The 10,484-nt window shown below is 40.1% G+C and overlaps 1 long non-coding RNA gene across 5 annotated transcripts; it reads left to right on the plus strand.

Annotated features, from left to right (window-relative positions):
• The first annotated feature begins 1,340 nt into the window (after positions 1 to 1,340).
• On the plus strand, positions 1,341 to 10,452 carry LOC127535185 (uncharacterized). 5 transcript variants are annotated; one of them, XR_007943848.1, is made up of 4 exons: positions 1,341 to 1,539; positions 1,740 to 1,865; positions 1,969 to 2,034; positions 10,257 to 10,452. It is a non-coding gene; the product is annotated as an uncharacterized LOC127535185 (long non-coding RNA). The 5 variants fall into 5 exon arrangements; XR_007943847.1 differs by lacking the exon at positions 1,969 to 2,034 and adding an exon at positions 9,915 to 9,980; XR_007943851.1 differs by having other exon boundaries at positions 1,344 to 1,539; positions 1,740 to 1,808; positions 10,257 to 10,450.
• Positions 10,453 to 10,484: the final 32 nt, after the last annotated feature.

Raw genomic sequence — 10,484 nt, forward strand, 5'->3', positions numbered from 1 at the left:
TAATACGCAGCATATTTTCTCTTTTGTTCATCAATGCTTTAGAATAATGAATAATGATTTCAACTACAGATAAGACTAAATGAGATTTGATTCCACACTGAAATATGTCAACAAGAGTTTGAAAAATTGGCATGAAATTTTGTACAAACATTTGTGGTCACCAGATCCTCTTTTCCTTTCAGCGCCTGCAGCTGGTCAAAGTTTTCCGTTTTGCTGCCCAATATCTCTCCAATAAGCATTATTAGTGCACGTCATTCAAACAGACTGAAGTGGAGAGTTTTAGCTTCATACAGATTAAAATCAAGTTATTTTAATGATTTTGAAGCATCAAGAGTTACTAGCCCCGAATAATGACTGGATCTTAAGGATTGCGATGACTGTACTTTGACACCTTGAACAGAATCACAGATTTAAAAATGTCACCTTTTGAAAATATCCCTTAGGGGAGAGTCTGTGGGTTAGTTGGTTCTCGAAAACCATGGAAGAAATTGTTCATGTGGCCAAACATTTTTGAAGAAGTATCCTTTACATGCACATGGAATAACACATTTTAGTGTATAAAACAATTGCTTCCTGCTCAAAGTAAATTCTTCATGGTTGTATGAGTGTCGTGTCTGTATAATTATTGAGGCATCTGAAACTATTGTACACGTTAGTGCATTAGTAAGCTACTAAATGAGGCTAAAGTGTTAGTATGTAGTGAACTGTAAACCGCCTGGATGATGCATTTTTGTGATGAAGGCAAATTTGATAATTGGTAAATAATTACATTATTAATTTTATTTGGTATTTTTACATGTTAGAACCAAAATGATGTGACATTTTAATTTTGAGACTAGTGGAAGACAGACAGGACTTCAGCTTCTCTTAAGGATTTGGAGAGAGCTGTAGAAGAAGTAAAGAAGGGGAAGTTCATACGTCAGGTGAAGATCGACAGAATGACTTTTCCATGGGGTGCTGTTTGTAAAGCAGCTCATGCAAAAAATAACAGCAACATTTTGTCACATTTAGCTGTAAACCATGTAAAAACACAACTGGTGTGAATTTTTGCAGGTCACCTTTTAGGACATTTACACCAGTATATGTCATCTCATAAATAACTGAAATAATTAAATCTAAATAGTAAATGTCGGGGATAAATGTCAAATATTAAATCTAAATGTTAAATCTAAATCTAAATAATAAATCTAAATCTAAATGTTAATCTAAATGTAAATGTTAAATCTAAATCTAAATGTTAAATCTAAATCTCTCAGTTCCAACTAAATATTTAGCTAATGTGCAAATTGACACTCCCGGTTACAGGAAGTACCAAAATAAAAGCTCGGGGAGCTCGCTTAGTGATATGTGAACTGTCATGTCTGCCTTGCCGTCATCTCGGTTCCACTCGGTCACTGTCGCTACGCGCCCCACGCTTACCACACAATGTCGAGGGATTCACCTTTGGCTGAAAGTATTGGAAGGGCCGTTCTGGCAGCTATACAAGAAATTAACCCAGCGTCAGCTACAACGGCTGCCGCAGAGCCACAACAGCACTCGGTAAGTGTTTCCTGCCTAGCATTAGCTCAAGCAAGGCTTATTTACTGTAAACGAGCTAACGTTAGCCCAGACGAGATTTGCTACTAGCGTCAGTTCACTTCATGCATAGTATAGTTGCTTTTTTAAAAATGTTATTTCTGAGCACACACGTTTTGACACATTGAAGAAATGTCGCTAATGCGTTGACAATGTCTCTCCAGGCTGTCCGGAACTACGCTGCTCTTAGATCAGCCACACCGTCTACCTCCACTTTGACATCCTACCGCATGGTATGCTGTCATACTGATTTGACCTAGATGTCTATTTGTGTTTTTAACATGACTTGTGTAATATTTCCACTTTAATTTTATTGCTGGTTTCATATTACATACATCATGTAACAGCGTAATTACGTGTTTCTGATTTGAATCATATTCTTAAACTCTTCAGGACTCCGGCACTGATGGTACGGTATCTTTAACAGCACCAGACTTCACCCCAGTGACCTCTCAGTCAGTAAGTACTGATCAGTAGTCATGTTTATTTTTTCTGAGTTGCTGTCATGTGTGGATTTTCCAGATTATTTAATATCATTCAACTGTAAGTCAGCAATGAGTATTATCTCAATAGTTCTCTTCAGAATGGACTGCTTAAAGCTGCTGTCCGGAGTTTGAATCGCAGCGTCTCCCAAAACACTGTTGGTCCCACCCTCCCTCCCTCTGATTTCGCCCCTTTATTTGTGCACGAGCGCAGTACAAGAGAGAAGTGCCCGGAGTGCTGCAGCATCTCGCCTGTTTTGCTGTTTTCCACTCTTCTACATTTAGTACATTTAGTAAATAATAAAGGAATTACGTTAGAATGCTGTATTGAGTCTAACTTGTCCTAATACCAAAATAACATGAATCTGCTCGGACGAACTAGTAAAGTTTCAATATGTGATTACACTCGTGTATCCCTCTCGATGACGTTGTTTATCAAACTTAGTGCATTTACGCGTGTATATGTGTTACATTGTTTATTTATTTCTATCTCGAGTTCAGAATTGCATGACTCCTCTGACGAAGAGTATGTCCCAGACGCCCCAACATCTTCCTCCAGAGGTCGGGCATCTAAATGAAGCCGTCAGGTGGGCTATGGAGGCATTTTGTCACATTTAACTGTAAACCATGTAAAAAACAACTGGTGTGAATTTTTGCAGGTCACCTTTTAGGACATTTACACCAATATATGTCATCTCATAAATAACTGAAATAATTAAATCTAAATAGTAAATGTCACGGATAAATGTCAAATATTAAATTTAAATGTTAAATCTAAATCTAAATAATAAACTAGATCTAAATGGTAAATCTAAATAACAAATCTAAATCTAAATGTTAAATCTAAATCTAAATGTTAAATCTAAATCTCTCAGTTCCAACTAAATATTTAGCTAATGTGCAAATTGACACTCCCGGTTACAGGAAGTACCAAAATAAAAGCTCGGGAAGCTTGCTTAGTGATATGTGAACTGTCATGTCTGCCTTGCCGTCATCTCCACTCGGTCACTGTCGCTACGCGCCCCACGCTTACCACACAATGTCGAGGGATTCACCTTTGGCTGAAAGTATTGGAAGGGCCGTTCTGGCAGCTATACAAGAAATTAACCCAGTGTCAGCTACAACGGCTGCCGCAGAGCCACAACAGCACTCGGTAAGTGTTTCTCGCCTAGCATTAGCTCAAGTGTAGTGTATTCATTATAAGAGCTGCAATATTGGGTTTGTCCCCTAGATGACACTGTAGCTTGTTCATGTTGTTACTGTGTTGTGAGACCACAGAATAAAAGGAGACCTGTTGATCACCTGACATGGCGTCGTACACAACGTATATTACATGGTGTCAGAATGAATCTAGAAGTTGAGGCAGAGAAAAGGACATGGAGCAGATGAAACCCCCGACCTCACTAAGTCGAGAAGGAAATCTAGCGGAAAATTGGAGGATCTGGATCCAGAGGTTTGAACTTTTTCTTGTTGCCAGCGGAGTTAATGAAAAGTCTGACGAAGTGAAAAGAGCCACATTTCTGCACGTGGCTGGGGACGAAGCAATTAAAGTTTTTAATACGCTTGACTTCGATGAAGACGTGGATGACTACAACGTTTTGAAAGAGCTGTTTCGCCGACATTGTGAGCCACGGAAAAATGTAACATATTTAAGACATTTATTCTTCACACGAGTACAAGGAAAGTCTGAAGGTATTGATGCATATACACACGTGGACAAAATTGTTGGTACCCCTCAGTTAAAGAAGGAAAAACCCACAATTCTCACTGAAATCACTTGAAACTCACAAAAGTAACAATAAATAAAAATTTATTGAAAATTAAATAATCAAAATCAGCCATCACTTTTGAATTGTTGATTAACATAATTATTTTAAAAAACAAACTAATGAAATAGGGCTGGACAAAAATGATGGTACCCATAACTTAATATTTTGTTGCACAACCTTTTGAGGCAATCACTGCAATTAAACGATTTCTGTATTTGTCAATGAGCGTTCTGCAGCTGTCAACAGGTATTTTGGCCCACTCCTCATGAGCAAACAGCTCCAGTTGTCTCAGGTTTGATGGGTGTCTTCTCCAAATGGCATGTTTCAGCTCCTTCCACATATGTTCAATGGGATTCAGATCTGGGCTCATAGAAGGCCACTTTAGAATAGTCCAACGCTTTTCTCTCAGCCATTCTTGGGTGTTTTTGGCTGTGTGTTTTGGATCGTTGTCCTGTTGGAAGACCCATGACCTGCGACTGAGACCAAGCTTTCTGACACTAGGCAGCACATTTCTCTCCAGAATGCCTTGATAGTCTTCAGATTTCATCGTACCTTGCACACTTTCAAGACACCCTGTGCCAGATGCAGCAAAGCAGCCCCAAAACATTACTGAGCCTCCTCCATGTTTCACCGTAGGGACAGTGTTCTTTTCTTCGTATGCTTGGTTTTTGAGTCTATGAACATAGAGTTGATGTGCCTTACCAAAAAGCTCCAGTTTGGTCTCATCTGTCCAAAGGACATTCTCCCAGAAGCTTTGTGGCTTGTCAACATGCATTTTTGCAAATTCCAGTCTGGCTTTTTTATGAGTTTTTTTCAGCAGTGGTGTCCTCCTTGGTCGTCTCCCATGAAGTCCACTTTGGCTCAAACAACGACGAATGGTGCGATCTGACACTGATGTACCTTGGCCTTGGAGTTCACCTTTAATTTCTTTGGAGGTTGCTCTGGGCTCTTTGGATACAATTCGAACGATCCGTCTCTTCAATTTGTCATCAATTTTCCTCTTGCGGCCACGTCCAGGGAGGTTGGCTACTGTCCCGTGGGTCTTGAACTTCTGAATAATATGAGCCACTGTTGTCACAGGAACTTCAAGCTGTTTAGAGATGGTCTTATAGCCTTTACCTTTAAGATGTTTGTCTATCATTTTTTTTCGGATGTCCTGGGACAATTCTCTCCTTCGCTTTCTGTTGTCCATGTTCAGTGTGGTACACACCTTTTCACCAAACAGCAGGGTGACTACTTGTCTCCCTTTAAATAGGCAGACTGACTGATTATGAGTTTGGAAACACCTGTGATGTCATTTAAATGACACACCTGAGTTAATCATGTCACTCTGGTCAAATAGTTTTCAATCTTTTATAGAGGTACCATCATTTTTGTCCAGGCCCGTTTCATTAGTTTGTTTTTTTTTAATAATTATGTTAATCAACAATTCAAAAGTAATGGCTATTTTTGATTATTTAATTTTCAATAAATTTTTATTTATTGTTACTTTTGTGAGTTTCAAGTGATTTCAGTGAGAATTGTGGGTTTTTCCTTCTTTAACTGAGGGGTACCAACAGTTTTGTCCACGTGTGTATGACAGATTTGAAGAATAAGGCAAGAGACTGTGAGTTTGAGCATCTCGCAGACTCACTGATTCGGGATCGGATCGTGTGTGGCATCACAAATGATCAAGTTAGAGGACGACTTCTAAGAGAACCTGACCTCACGCTGAAAAAAGCAATAGATATTTGTAGAGCCAGTGAGCTATCTGAGACTCAGCTCAAAAGTCTACATGAAGAGGTTGAAGTTCCGGTTAACAAAGTCTCCAAGCAAAAACAGCATGACAGACAGCAAGCTAAAGGTGCCACATCACAGAGTACAAAGATGAAAAATCAAGGAAACTGCACCAGATGTGGATACAGACATGAGCCAAGGAAATGTCCTGCCTACGGACAAGTGTGCAAAGCCTGCCACAGAAAGAATCACTATGCAAAAATGTGTAATTCAAGAAGACACACAGATAACCATAAAGTGCAACAGATAAACAAAGCAGAGGCCGATGATGAACTCTTTATTGGCACAATCCAAGCAGATAAACATGACAACCCAGTCTCACAGATCAATACTGTGGATACAAAGAAAGAAAAGTGGCAAGAAAATCTGATTGTCAACCAGAAAGTTTTGAAATTCAGGCTGGATACAGGAGCTGACTGTAACGTCATTTCTGTGAGTGACCTCAGAAAGCTGAGATTGGACAAAAAGATGAGCAAATCACATTCCAAGCTTGTTGCATATGCAGGTCACAAAATTCAAGCTAAAGGAAGAATCATGCTGACCTGTCAGTACAAAGATAACAAGTATGATGTGGAATTTGAAGTAATAAAGAACAAGGCACCTGCAATCCTGGGAGGACAGTCATGTGAAGAAATGGGTCTTGTCAAAAGACTACATGTACTTAAAACAGAGAGTGACATTCTTAGTGAATATGAGGACTTGTTCTCTGGATTAGGCTGCATACCAGGAGTGCACCACATCAAGACGAATCCAGATGTTACTCCAGTTGTTCATGCACCCAGGAAAGTTCCTGTCGCACTAAAAGACAAGATTGAGACAGAACTGAAGAGAATGGAAAGTTTAGGGGTGATAACCAAACAAACGGAACCTAGAGATTGGGTAAACAGTATGGTGACTGTAACAAAACCTAACAAAGTCCGGATCTGTATTGACCCACAAGACCTCAATAAAGCCATTAAGAGAGAACACCACCCACTACGTACAATAGAAGAAGTGGTAGCTGAAATGCCAAATGCCAAATGCTTTTCAGTTTTGGATGCAAATCATGGATTTTGGCAAATCCAACTAGATGAACAAAGCTCTCACCTGTGTACCTTCAATACACCATTTGGGAGATATCGATTTAAAAGGCTTCCATTTGGTATATCATCAGCACCAGAGGTGTTCCAGAGGTGCATGGCCAGACACCTAGAAGGGCTAGAAGGTGTAGTCAATGTAATGGATGATATTCTAGTTTGGGGAGAGAGCATAGAGCAGCATGACATTCGTTTGAGGCAACTGCTAGATCGCCTCAGAAGCATTAATCTGAAACTGAACAAAAGTAAGTGTAAAATAAGAATGACTGAAATCACTTACATTGGACATGTGCTCAGTGAGGAAGGACTCAAGCCTGATCCTGAAAAGATCAGAGCGATTCAAGACATGCCTGCACCAGAAGATAAAGCTGCGCTCCAGAGGTTCACTGGGTTACTTCAATACCTCTCCAAGTTCATCCCTAACCTCTCGGATATCAGTGCCCCTCTGAGGAAGCTGGAAGGAAATGCAGAATGGCACTGGGGGACAGAACAACAACAAAGTTTTGACAAACTAAAAGTTCTTGTAAGCCGAGCACCAGTGCTCAAGTACTATGATGTCGACAAGCCAGTAACATTGTCTGTTGATGCGAGTTCTGAGGGTTTGGGAGCTGTGCTACTTCAAGAGGGACATCCAGTGGCATATGGCTCCAGAGCGGTAACCGACTGTCAAAAACGTTATGCAGAAATTGAGAAAGAGCTGCTTGCAATTGTATTTGGCTGTGAGAAGTTTCACCAGTATCTATATGGAAGACATGTACATGTAGAAAGTGATCATAAACCACTGGAAGTGATATTTAAAAAGTCACTTCTCAGCGCCCCAGCCAGGTTGCAAAGAATGCTCTTGAGGCTTCAAAAGTACAGTCTTGAAGTCAAATACAAACCAGGCAAGGAAATGCATATCGCTGATGCTCTAAGCAGAGAGTTTCTGAAAGAACAAAATGAGAAACTTCTTGATGACGAGCTGGAAGTTAACTCTGTCAGCCAGCAACTTCCAGTATCAAAGGAAAAGTTGCAGGAATTCAGAAAGGCCACGGAAGAAGATGCAGAGTTGGGACTGGTCGCGAATGCAATTCTGAAAGGATGGCCGGATAAACAGAGACTGCTTCCAGACAAAATCAAACAATACTGGACATTCAGAGAAGAACTGTGTTATACTGATGGACTAATATTCAAGAACTCAAGGTTAGTAGTTCCAAACACACTGAGAAGTGAAATGCTCAGAAAAATCCACGAGTCACACATGGGTATAGTTAAGTGTAAAGAGAGAGCCCGTGACATACTGTACTGGCCAGGTATGGCAAAACAGATAGAGGAAGTTGTATCTCAGTGTACTGTATGCAATGCACACAAAAATGAGAATCCTAAAGAGCCACTCATGTCACATGCAGTACCTGAGAGAGCATGGGAAAAGATAGGTGTGGATTTGTTTCATTTCAATGATGCAGAGTTTCTTTTGTGTGTGGATTATTTTTCGAAGTTTCCAGAGATTGTGAAGCTGAGTGGAACCTCAAGCAAACATGTAATCGTTGCACTCAAGTCTATCTTTGCAAGGCATGGTGTGCCAGATGAGTTATTTTCAGACAATGGTAGACAGCTGGTGAGTCAGGAGATGGTGGACTTCAGCACCGACTGGGGGTTTAAACACACCACCTCCAGTCCGACGTTTCCACAGTCAAATGGGCAAGTTGAGAGAGCTGTTCAGACAGTGAAAAACCTGTTGAGAAAAGCACAGGACAGCTCTGGAGACCCATACTTGGCCCTGCTGGAATACCGGAACACGCCACTGAGCGGGGTTGGCCTCTCACCTGCTCAGATGCTCTTGGGGAGAAGGCTCAAGTCAAAATTACCGGTGACAAAAACATTGCTGCAGCCAGCTCTCTATGACAATGTTAGGAGCAACCTTGTGAACAGACAACAAAGACAGAAACATTACTTTGATCGAGGAACCAGGACACTGCCTCATCTCCAGGTTGGTGAGCATGTGAGGATTAGACAAGGCAGCAAGTGGGAATCAGCTACAGTGATACAGAAACATGACTTGCCAAGATCCTACATAGTCAAAACGACGGAAGGACAAATGTACAGAAGGAATCGCAGACACTTGCTCAAAACTAAAGAGACATCTTTCCCAGGGACACCTGATGACACACTATCAGAGCACTCAGGCGATGTGGGACAAGGCACTTTGTCAAGTGCTGATACACCCAATCCCACACCTGACTGTTACACTGTACCACCCAGTCCAAGAGTAGTGACTGATGAGACTGTAAATAGCCCTGTGACTACAACACGCTGTGGAAGACCAGTAAGAGTGCCAAAACGTTATTTGGAATAATTAAAATAGGCTAACTTACTGACTGTTATGGTTTGGTTCACGGTTTGAATAAAGATGTGTATGCGTATATATATATATATATAAAAAAAAAAAGCCACAAAGGTTGATATTTAACTGCTGTATACTGATTGTAATGATGTGATTTTGTCATGACTTTGAGGATAAGTTATGTTCTGTTAGAATTGAAATACGGAGTGTTGGGTTGAAGTTAATTGTTTTTGTGATACGCAGGAAAGGTGTAGACGGTAGAATGTTTGAGTACTTTTGGGTGATATAGTTACTTACCTGGTTCACAACGGTTACAGCATTCTTCTACAGGAAAGAAAGAATTATCTTGAGAAAGGGAGATGTAGTGTATTCATTATAAGAGCTGCAATATTCGGTTTGTCCCCTAGATGACACTGTAGCTTGTTCATGTTGTTACTGTGTTGTGAGACCACAGAATAAAAGGAGACCTGTTGATCACCTGACATGGCGTCGTACACGACGTATATTACATCAAGCAAGGCTTATTTACTGTAAACGAGCTAACGTTAGCCCAGACGAGATTTGCTACTAGCGTCAGTTCACTTCATGCATAGTATAGTTGCTTTTTTAAAAATGTTATTTCTGAGCACACACGTTTTGACACATTGAAGAAATGTCGCTAATGCGTTGACAATGTCTCTACAGGCTGTCCGGAACTACGCTGCTCTTAGATCAGCCACACCGTCTCCCTCCACTTTGACATCCTACCGCATGCTATGCTGTCATACTGATTTGACCTAGATGTCTATTTGTGTTTTTAACATGACTTGTTTAATATTTCCACTTTAATTTTATTGCTGGTTTCATATTACATACATCATGTAACAGCGTAATTACGTGTTTCTGATTTGAATCATATTCTTAAACTCTTCAGGACTCCGGCACTGATGGTACGGTATCTTTAACAGCACCAGACTTCACCCCAGTGACCTCTCAGTCAGTAAGTACTGATCAGTACTCATGTTTATTTTTTCTGAGTTGCTGTAATATGTGGATTTTCCAGATTATTTAATATCATTCAACTGTAAGTCAGCAATGAGTATTATCTCAACAGTTCTCTTCAGAATGGACTGCTTAATGCTCATCTGTAATGAAATGTTATTACATTTTCTTCAAATGTGTAATAAATGTCTTTAATATGTTTCAATTTCTTTTGAATTAGCCATCTTTTGTGATCCAAACATATTTAAAGTAATATTTATTTCCTGTGTTGTAGGGTACCTACCAAGGAAGGCATGATATATCCAGAGAGGAGCTTGAACATGTTCTTTCCCTGAAAACCACTTTTACTGAAGCAGCATCTACTCTTGGAATCTCAAGGCCAACTTTCTATAAATTACTACAAGACTACAATATTCCAACATCAAAATTTGATCTAATCAGTGATCAACCACTCGATATTGAAGTGTCACAAATAAAAACTGAACACCCAAATGTTGGTGAA

Source organism: Acanthochromis polyacanthus, chromosome 8 (assembly GCF_021347895.1).
Source record: "Acanthochromis polyacanthus isolate Apoly-LR-REF ecotype Palm Island chromosome 8, KAUST_Apoly_ChrSc, whole genome shotgun sequence".
In the NCBI taxonomy this organism is placed as follows: domain Eukaryota; kingdom Metazoa; phylum Chordata; class Actinopteri; family Pomacentridae; genus Acanthochromis; species Acanthochromis polyacanthus.